Below are 9,779 nucleotides of genomic sequence, written 5' to 3' on the forward strand. Positions count from 1 at the left end.
AGAGAGAGACAAAAACAGAGGGATGCTTAGTTGAGAGTTGCCAGAGGGAGAGAGTCGATCTTGCTAAGGTCGATCAGGTAGAAAGAGAAGAGAGAGTGAGAGAAGATCTTGCGAAGATAGATCTTGCGAAAGTGGATACTGCGAAGGTGGATTAGTCGATCGGTGGATCAGGATCTTGCGAAGTTCTTGCGAAGGTCTTGGTCGATCGATGAGAGTTGCCGGAGAGGCAGAGTGGACGTCGATCAGTGAGTGAGAGAAGGTGGAAGAACGAGAGAGATGGAAGGAAAATGAGTAAGAGAAGAGAGCTAGGGATTAGGATTAGGGTTTGGTTTGTTTAGGCAGCGCAACCAAAAATAGGATATAGATCATAGATGAACGGTCCAGGTATTTTCTAAAAATATATTTATATATTCTAAGTGCGGGCGGGTTGTGACGGGTGCAGGTAAAACTCACAACCTGTCCGCAATCTGAATAATTGTTATATTTCAAACCGCACCCGACCCTATTATGTTTGCGAAACCGCCTACAGTGTGAGGGTCGGTTCGGGTATGGTAGTTTGTGTGGGCCGGATAACTCGCTATCCAGCCCTATGAAAAGGTTTTTTTTTCTTAAAAAAAGGAAACAGTTTGAAACCTGACCAACAATTTAGAAATAGACACCATGATATTACTAGGCCACAGAATTTAATGATAGCATGGATTGTTTGCTGGCATACAAATTACAACATGTGTAGAGTCAAATGAAGCCCACAGGGGCTACTATATACCAGTTCAAGTCTACAGGCCCATATCGGTGCTTGTCGTGAGAAAATATGGTAACAGTTGCAGTACATACAAACTTTTTTTTTTTATGGGAAATTATGCAAACTCTTTCTTATTGGACCCTTATTTGGTAAAACAGATAGTCCACTTTATTTTTCTTCATAAATCCTCTAAGAAGAAAACACATAATTAAATAAGGACAAAATAAAATATAATTTTTTTTCTCTTTCTTGGATAATATTACCAGAGTAACGTGTTATTGTCAAATAGACTAATTGTCAAACAGAGTAACATGTTACTATGAGATAAAGTGACATGTTACTATCAAATAGAGTAACATTTTACTGTTACTGTTTACATCAATTTTAACGGTAACATTCTTTTTTTTTTTTAAAGAATTTTATAGTCAATATAGATCTTATTTGATAAATCTTGATTAGTGAATTTTAAAAATATTAATTTTATTAAAAATCGATATCTACATCAAAAGTTATATTATTTTAAAGTTTAATATTTTGATAATAGTGATATTTGTTAGACTTTTCAAGGAAAACTTTTTGTGCTTGTCCTTAATACATTAAAATTTTATTATGTGAGGATTTTGACTAAATCTCCCTTTTTTTATAACATTTTTTTTTACAGTTTACATGCAATGAAAGTGGACCTCACATCATCACATGATATAAAACCTATTTTTATTGTGAGTAAGCAATAAAAAATATTGTAAAAAAATATGCAGTTGTAATATTACCCTCCAAGTAATTTGTTTGACATAGTCCATACCTTTCTTTTTATACCTGTCATTCAAAAATAAAAAATAAAATATAACGGTAATATCATCCTATATGGTGTCATAAAAAATTTAAAAAGCATAAAGAAGGTTAGGTAGACAGTTTTGTCGATCACTAATCTAACCCTATTGTGGTGCAAAGTAAAATTTCTAAAATTCAATATTTATTGTAGTAATCGAATCCTAACTTGACCGTGAGAGTGTATTGCTTAAAACTTTGATATGTGATATTTTCAATGTCATGTTTAACGCGGTTGGTGAACTGTTACAAACAAATAATGGTCTTGCTTACATTTGTCTCGTAAAGAGATTCTCTGTTTTCTTTTTCTCTCTTTGGAATAATTGTGTGAATAATCACTTTTGCTTTTTCTTTTTCTTTTTCTATATATGTTTTTTATTTACGTTTTGTTACTTTGTATCATTTTGTGTTGAAGAAGACATACAAATTTTCTATCGAACTTGGAAAAGAAAAAGAAGTGTAAAGGAAGGCTTGAGTAAGTAAGTGGCTTGCATCCTTTGCTGCACAATTCGATTAAAAAGCTAGCTATCAATTTGTAAATTTTTTTTTATTATTTATAACATTCATATATAATATTATAATGACATTCAATACATTACAATCATAATATTAAAAATCAAATATAATATATAATTGATACAAATAAACTCCCAAAATAAGAAAGAGAAACCCTAATAAATATAATATAGAGAAAAATAATAGAGAACTTACGTGTAGGTCCTAATAAGTGCATATGTCCTATGATAATTAATGACATTTTTTATCAAACACTATTAATTATTAAAGAATGCCACTAATTGTTAATTTTCAGTGATAGTTTAAAAAATTTGTTACAAAAAAGTCATTAATTATAAGTTTTAACGACAATTTAAAAAAATGGTTACAAAAAAATGTCACTAATTTTCAACTTTTAACGACAACTTGAAATTTTGTCACAGGAAAAAATCACTAATTGTAATTTTTAGCGACAATTTATAAAAACAGTAATAAAAAAAGTCATTAATTGTTAATTTTTGGCGACATATTCAAAAAATTGTAACAAAAAATTATTTTTAGTAACGATTTTATTAGAACTTATTTTTAATAGGATTTGATAGAAATTAAATCTAACTATTATGACCTATTAGTAGTTTATCTAAAATATAGTACCATCCATGTGAGGACACATATCTCTTTTGCACTTTCGGAGGTGGATCCCCTTCAGTCCTTAATCCGGACTGGATGGCGTTGTGTAGATCTATGAGGTTCCACTACAGATCTCTTTTCGATGATCAGAATCATTCATTTTGTCAGACTCTTCATGTATATCAATCACAAACAAAATTAGGTTGATTTAATAATCGTAACCTATTCAATTTATTACGTTTGTTATCAAATATATATATACATATATATTTAAAAATACAATTGTCTCCTTTTTTTTGGTAAAAAACGTAACAATTGAATAGGTTGCGGTCATTAAATCGACCTAATTTTTTTGTGATTAATATGCATGAAGTGTGTAGTAAAATAAACGACTCGAATTATTAAAATAAAGCTTGTGATAGACATTACAGGTCCGAACAACGCCCAAGGGCTCCAGGTCCATTAATTTTCTCATTGCCAACTTATTTTATAACATTTTCTAGTAACCGAAATTGATCGATAGTATAAAAGCCAACAAGAACATTAATCTGAATAAGGGCTTTATTTATTTGCTGCTTACACTACAAGAAAAATGAGTTTTGGCGACATTCTTTTAACGGCGTTTTATTAAACGCCACAGTTTGATAGTATTTAACGGCGTTTTTCGAACGTCGCTTTTTTTAAAATCAAAACGGCGCCGTCTCGGTAACCAAAGGCGCTTTAAAACGACTTCGAATGTCCTGTCTCTCTCTCTCTCTCTCTCTCTCTCCAATGGGCGAGCGGTGAATATCAACTATAAATACATTTTGTAGCCCTAACCTCTCACTCACTCATTAGTCTCTGTCTCGTTCTCTCTCACTCTCTCTCTAAACAGTCTCAACGGATCGATTCATCTCTCACGGATTGATTCATCTCTCGTTGTAGCCCTAATCGAAGTTCTCCCCCTCGATTTCGATTTCGAAATCTATGTTTAGGTGATTCTCTCCCTCTCTCCCTCTCTCTCTATATATTCATCCTTTGTTCTCTGCGATATCGATCTGAAGCTCTGAAGCTCTAAAGCTCTGGGAGATTGCGAAGAGAGAAGAGGGGTGGGTTTCGATCGCAGAGGAAGTGATCTCAGGAGAGGCTATGCTTAGATTTCTCAGATCGGTCTCAGAGCGATTGCGATTTTGAAATTCATCTCAGAGCGATTTCGATTTGAAGTTCTCTCTCTCGATTTCGAAGCTTCACCGCGAGGTATTGATTTCTCTCTCTCTCTCTCTCTCAAGCTCTTCCTTCCCATCTCTCTTGATTTGGTTATTGAGATCTATTGCTTATTTGTGTTGTGTGTGTGTGTGTATATATATATATATAAATGTTTGGTTTCTTCGTTTCCCCCCCCCCATTATGTCACTGTGTAGCTTAGTTACATTCCCCCCCCCAAACTATGTCAATGGTAGCTTACCTGAAATCATAAGGTGCTGTTGTTACCTTTTCCCCGTCTTCTGTTTGGTGATCTCTTCCTTTTTATTTTCTCTTTAAAATTAAAATCAAGGGGTGAAAGAATACATTTAGTTTATTTCAGTGTGAATGAGCATATAGTCAAATTGTTTTAGGGCTTTATGTAGCATATGGATTTTTCCTTCATTCTAATGACAAGCTGAAAGTAGTTGGTCTCCTATGCTTGTGGAGTTGCACAGATAATCTGCTCTCTAGGCCTGTATTTATTTTCTTTTTCATTAAAATTAAGACTACTGCAAAAAATTTCTTGTGCTTTAGATTCTAGCATAACTGAGCGCTTATGTTTGTAGCCACAACACTATGAAAACAAGGTCTGTGCAATGCTAGCAAACCCAAATTTCTGTTTGATCCCAGATTTGACACCCCAAAGTAGACAAAAATGAAATGGAATGAAGTCAAGCATTTGATTTTAGTGTGCCCTCATTTTTCAGTTTAATGGGCTTTTTCACATTTAAATTGACATGCAAGGTTTTGCTCTTTGTTTCTACATTTGTGCCACTGTGTTGCAGGTATCAAGCATACAATTACAAGATGACCTTTTGTCAATGTTAGTTTCTGGGCATGAGACCACTGGTTCTGTGTTAACTTGGATAGCATATCTTCTGAGCAAGGTATTACATATAGTACCTTTTATCTTAATGAGTGTACCTTTTATCTTAATGATCTGTGTCTCCATTTTCTGTTGTTTACCATAGTAGATTCTATACTTCTTGAGGATTGGCTTGATGTTGATTCAAGGTCTAATAGTAGTGTGTCAAATGACAAAGAGGAAAGTGGTTTTACTTATTTGAACCGTTATATTGAAATTCATTTATCTTTGCTTGTGACACTACACATTTGGCTTCTTCCTGTTGGTATAAATTATTAATTGTAAACTTATTCTATTTCCTACTTTGACCATGAGCTGTAAAAAGTGCATGTAATGCTATACGTACGAAGAAAACTTGCAAAATGATCTGGCATGTCAGTAACTACCTTCTTTTTAAAACACAGGTTGATGTGGGTGTCACATCAGGTTGTAAATAGAGTTTTTGTACAAATTTTAAGTGTAGCATTTTAATATAATGGAAGAACATTTTCCTTTGTATTTGTGTATGGTTCTTTTTGTAAACCCATTAAGTGGTTTTAACTGAGATTTTAGTGATATATTCATAACCGCATTTGGTAATGTACATTAGCTACCACTTAAAATTTCAAGCAGAGTGTAGCTGACTATGTTGAATAGTTGATAAGTTTAATCCATTGTGATTTTAAATTTTAACATAGAATGACAAACATCTTTAATTCTAAAAATTTTAGCTGCCCACAGTTTGCAATACTACTAATCTGCCCTATAATTTTATTTTGTGAAAGGGCTACTAAATTTTCTACTTTCATTTGAAGAAAACTGTGAAGAGTTATCTTACACAACATCAAGTCAACATTCACAAGGACCCATAATTAATATATATATATATATATATATATATTCAATGCTAAGAAATGTTGACAACAGATGATGTTGATAGCGCACTCAACTTAAGAAATGTTGAGGTAATTCCATTTCAAAAATATTCAATGCTATAGCTTTAAATGTTGAGGTAATTCCATATCCATTTCAACGTAAGAAATGTTGAGGTAATTCCATTTCAACTTAAGAAATGTTGAGGTAATTCCATTTCAAAAATATTCAATGATATCAGACTTGGCAAAACTAAAGCCTACATTTAAGAAAGATGGGACAACCACTGCTGGTATTATTGTTTATTTATTTAGTCTCTAATTATTTTTTCTTTTGCATGCACTAGCCTGTGATTCTTGATTATCTTGCTAGCAAGATGATTTACTCTAATGATATGGTCGTGGTCTCACCTGATGTTGGAGGGGTGGCCAGAGCACGTGCTTTTGCAAAAAAATTATCTGATGCGCCTTTAGCCATTGTGGATAAAAGACGGTATGGGCACAATCTTGCTGAGTTACTAGATTTTACAATGATTTTTTTCTCTGTCTTGCTTTCTCTAGGATCCTTTTTTAAGGGTTTGGGTGACTTGCTTACTTATATAATTGTATTCCATTAAATAATTTTGTTTGGGATTTGTTTCAAGGTATCCTCAGATATTGTTACTAGATAGATCATAGAGAGGGTCTTCCAATGCCCTCTAGTATATATAAGTACACATTACACAGGTGCAGGCATGATATTAGATGTTAGATACTAAAGGTATATCTATCTATCTATGAGATGTAATCCGTATGCAAGAAAAATTTGAGTTGTCTAATTGTGAGCCATCTTAGGAGTGTTTATGTCAGCCTTCTGCAGTTCTTTACCCTGAACAGTATGCTTGAAACTGGGGCTTTGGAGCTGGCTGATGTCAGGAACCATTGAAAGAAGCTCAATGTCCTGTTAAACTCAAACATTTTTAAGCTGGGTTTTGTACTTCAAAATGTTTTATACTAGTTAACAGGAAATTGGAATTATGTACGATCATTTGTGTTGGAAAGCATTTTATGCTATGTAAACTGATTATTATTTTAGTACAATCACTTGCTAATGAGTTACATCATTGATGTTGGACTATTTTTTTTTTGTCAAAACCATAATGATCCTGTTGTAAGATAGACCATGATTTGATTGAACAGTTGTGCTTTGTCCTTTTTAAAGTGCAGGGATTTGATCGATTATTACAGTTAAGAGTTGTGATATCAATGGAAAGAATTGTTTCAGCTTGTTGAAGCTATGTTTGTGTAGTATGCAAAAACTTTATCAAAACACTCTAAACAAAGTAACCTGCAGTGTTTGTTACAGGCTCCCAAATGGACTCGGGATACATATATATTATATTGCTCTGTAGGATTCTTAGACACCATTTAATGGCCAGGACATTTGACTTTCTGTCATGTCCTATAATTTATTGGCCTACTCATTAATCAAGGTGTTTCACATCCCCAAATTTCTTCTCACTTTCTATATTTCAATGTGATTTTATCATGGAAACTATCTTGATGATGCTATATTTGGTTACAGTATCCTGTGTATTTTGCTTTTGAGGATGACGATATCAATGTTGTGTTAGCTGAAGAGCATTGACTACTTATTTGTACCCCTGAGCATTATAATAGATGATTAATTTTATTAAGTTCGATAATCAGACTTCAGAACTGCAGTTCTCTTCTTAGTTTTTTTTTTTTTTTTTTTTTCCTTCTGTTTTTTGTTTTCCCATCTTCTTAGGGACTTTCATGGTGATTACTTGTTATCATTGGGCATTTAACGCGTTCATGCTCAAGTGGGAAGCATGAGCATCCAAAACTTGGGAAAATTTTCTGTGGTGGATTTCAGAGCTACTCTTTCAAAATGATAGTTTAGAAAAGTAACAAAATTTTGTACACTTCACTTTTAAAGTGAAGAACTATCGTGTGACATTCCAATATAAGAAAATGGACAAAAAGGACTTGGGACAAAAGGGGTATCATTTTTCTGTCATCTGTTTCTAAATCAGTTTTTAAAATGCTGCTTGTTTATTTGCATTGCTGGGTGCTGGTGTTCAGGTTTCTGAAGATGTTGAGGAACAAAGGAAAGAAAGTAGTTTGTCGGCCACTGATAATTTGGTAAATGAAGAAAATGCACAGCTGAAAGATGATGAAACCGAGGCACCTGATGGCACTATGGTGGGTGATGATCTGCAGAATCATAATGTTTCAAATGCTGGCAATGATACAGTTGGCAAATATTTTTGTTATGACTTGCCAGTTTCTGAAGAAACTGGGGTTTGGATACCTGTCTCTGTTCCACCGATGTCAGGGAGCGAACATGAAGAATGGAATAGGGGTTTTTCCTTCGGTGGGGGCTACTTCGCTGATGGGGACATGGGATGGAATCAGTTTGTTGGAGAAGAGAAAGAGATGACTATGTGGGATGTGGTTCTTGATATGCTACTTGTGGCCCGAGGGAAAGTGACTGCTCTTGCTTCAGGTGCTATAAACTCTTTACTTATCTAAAAAATGGCTTTAGAAACTTTTGTATTGAATAGTTGCTATCATATTTTGTAGATGTAGTTAATGTTCTAACAAGCTAAGGTTTGTAAGGTAACCGAAAGGACGGTTCTTGCATGTTGATTGATTCTTCATAGTTTTCTACTCTACTTGATGGGTCTTCAAAAAGGAAAAAGAAAATATTGATTGCTTGAATACAATGTTGGTGCATCAGATTTCTTCTTTTTCTTCTTCTCCTATTATTATTTATTTATAATTTTTTTTTTGAACTTTATACCAAATGTGTTATGTGATGGATAGATGAGAGTGTAATCATGTTACTAATCGGTATAATAACGTGTCAAGAGCTTCATTATTTTATTTTTAATTTTGTTTTCAAACTTAGTTTATTTATTATTTTAATAAACATCAATTATTAGTTCTTAATAATTGTTTATGACAGGTTTTTTTTCAACCATATAAAATTAGCGCAACGTTAAAAATAAAAAAAATAAAAATAAAGGCTATGGCGGCGTTTTTTGAACGTCACTATATACCCACTCCAACGGTTAGATTTTTAAAATGTATAAATGTCTTTACGGCGTTTTCAAAACGTCGCTAAATGTCATAGTGACGGTACAGTACAATTAGGTAGGACTTTTGGCGGCGTTTTTAAAAACGCCGCCTATAATAATATAACGACGTTTTTCAAACGCCATAAAGCTATAGCGACGGCCGCGTCGTCGGCGTTTGATACTAAACGTCACAAAAAAAATTAGAGACGTTTTTAGTAGCTAAAAGTCGATTTTCCAGCAGTGTTAAGAACGTGACGCCAGATCTACTTTAGAAAAAAGGAAAAAAAGTGAATAATCATCCAATAGCAGCATCGTAACTAAAGACTGGTGACACATTCAATCAATATCATCTACAATTTATGTAATAAATAAAATTTTTAAAATTTATTAATTTATTTTATTTTTTTTAGTAATAAATGTAGTTCTGTCAGATATTGATGGGATTATACGGAATCCATTACAATAATGATTATAAATGTGTTATATTATTATATAATAATATAATGTCATCATTTTAATATTATTATTTTCTTAATATTGTGTTTGGTTAGGAGATTTAAGAAAGGCGTTAGAAAGTGAATGGAAAAATGTATGTAGAATTAGGTAAAATGTACATATATTTTAGGAAAATGTTTCGTAGCTCAAATTTTGTGGTTCAAAAGTGGCTCAAATAGCCAAAACGACGTCGTTTTGGCCATTTTTATGTTGTTCTGTACTCAAAATGACGTCGTTTTGGCCATTTGAGCTACTTTTGAGCCACAAAATTTGAGCTACGTAGCATTGTCGTATATTTTATTCACATTTCACCTATCTTTTTACTTTCTTTTTTAAATTTCTTTCCAAATCTCCCAATCAAATATATCATAAGAATAATGCTAGACATTATGAAAAAATTATCATGAAAAAAACTTCATAAAGGTTCTCCACACTTGAATTATACACAATAAAAAAACCATAAAAATTGTGACCCTCAATCATTGCTGAATGAAAAATTTTCATAAAATATTTCATGATATATTTTTTTTAATACCTAACATTATTCTTACATTAAGAGTAATGCT

Source organism: Camellia sinensis, chromosome 14 (assembly GCF_055761805.1).
Source record: "Camellia sinensis isolate YWXY chromosome 14, ASM5576180v1, whole genome shotgun sequence".
In the NCBI taxonomy this organism is placed as follows: domain Eukaryota; kingdom Viridiplantae; phylum Streptophyta; class Magnoliopsida; order Ericales; family Theaceae; genus Camellia; species Camellia sinensis.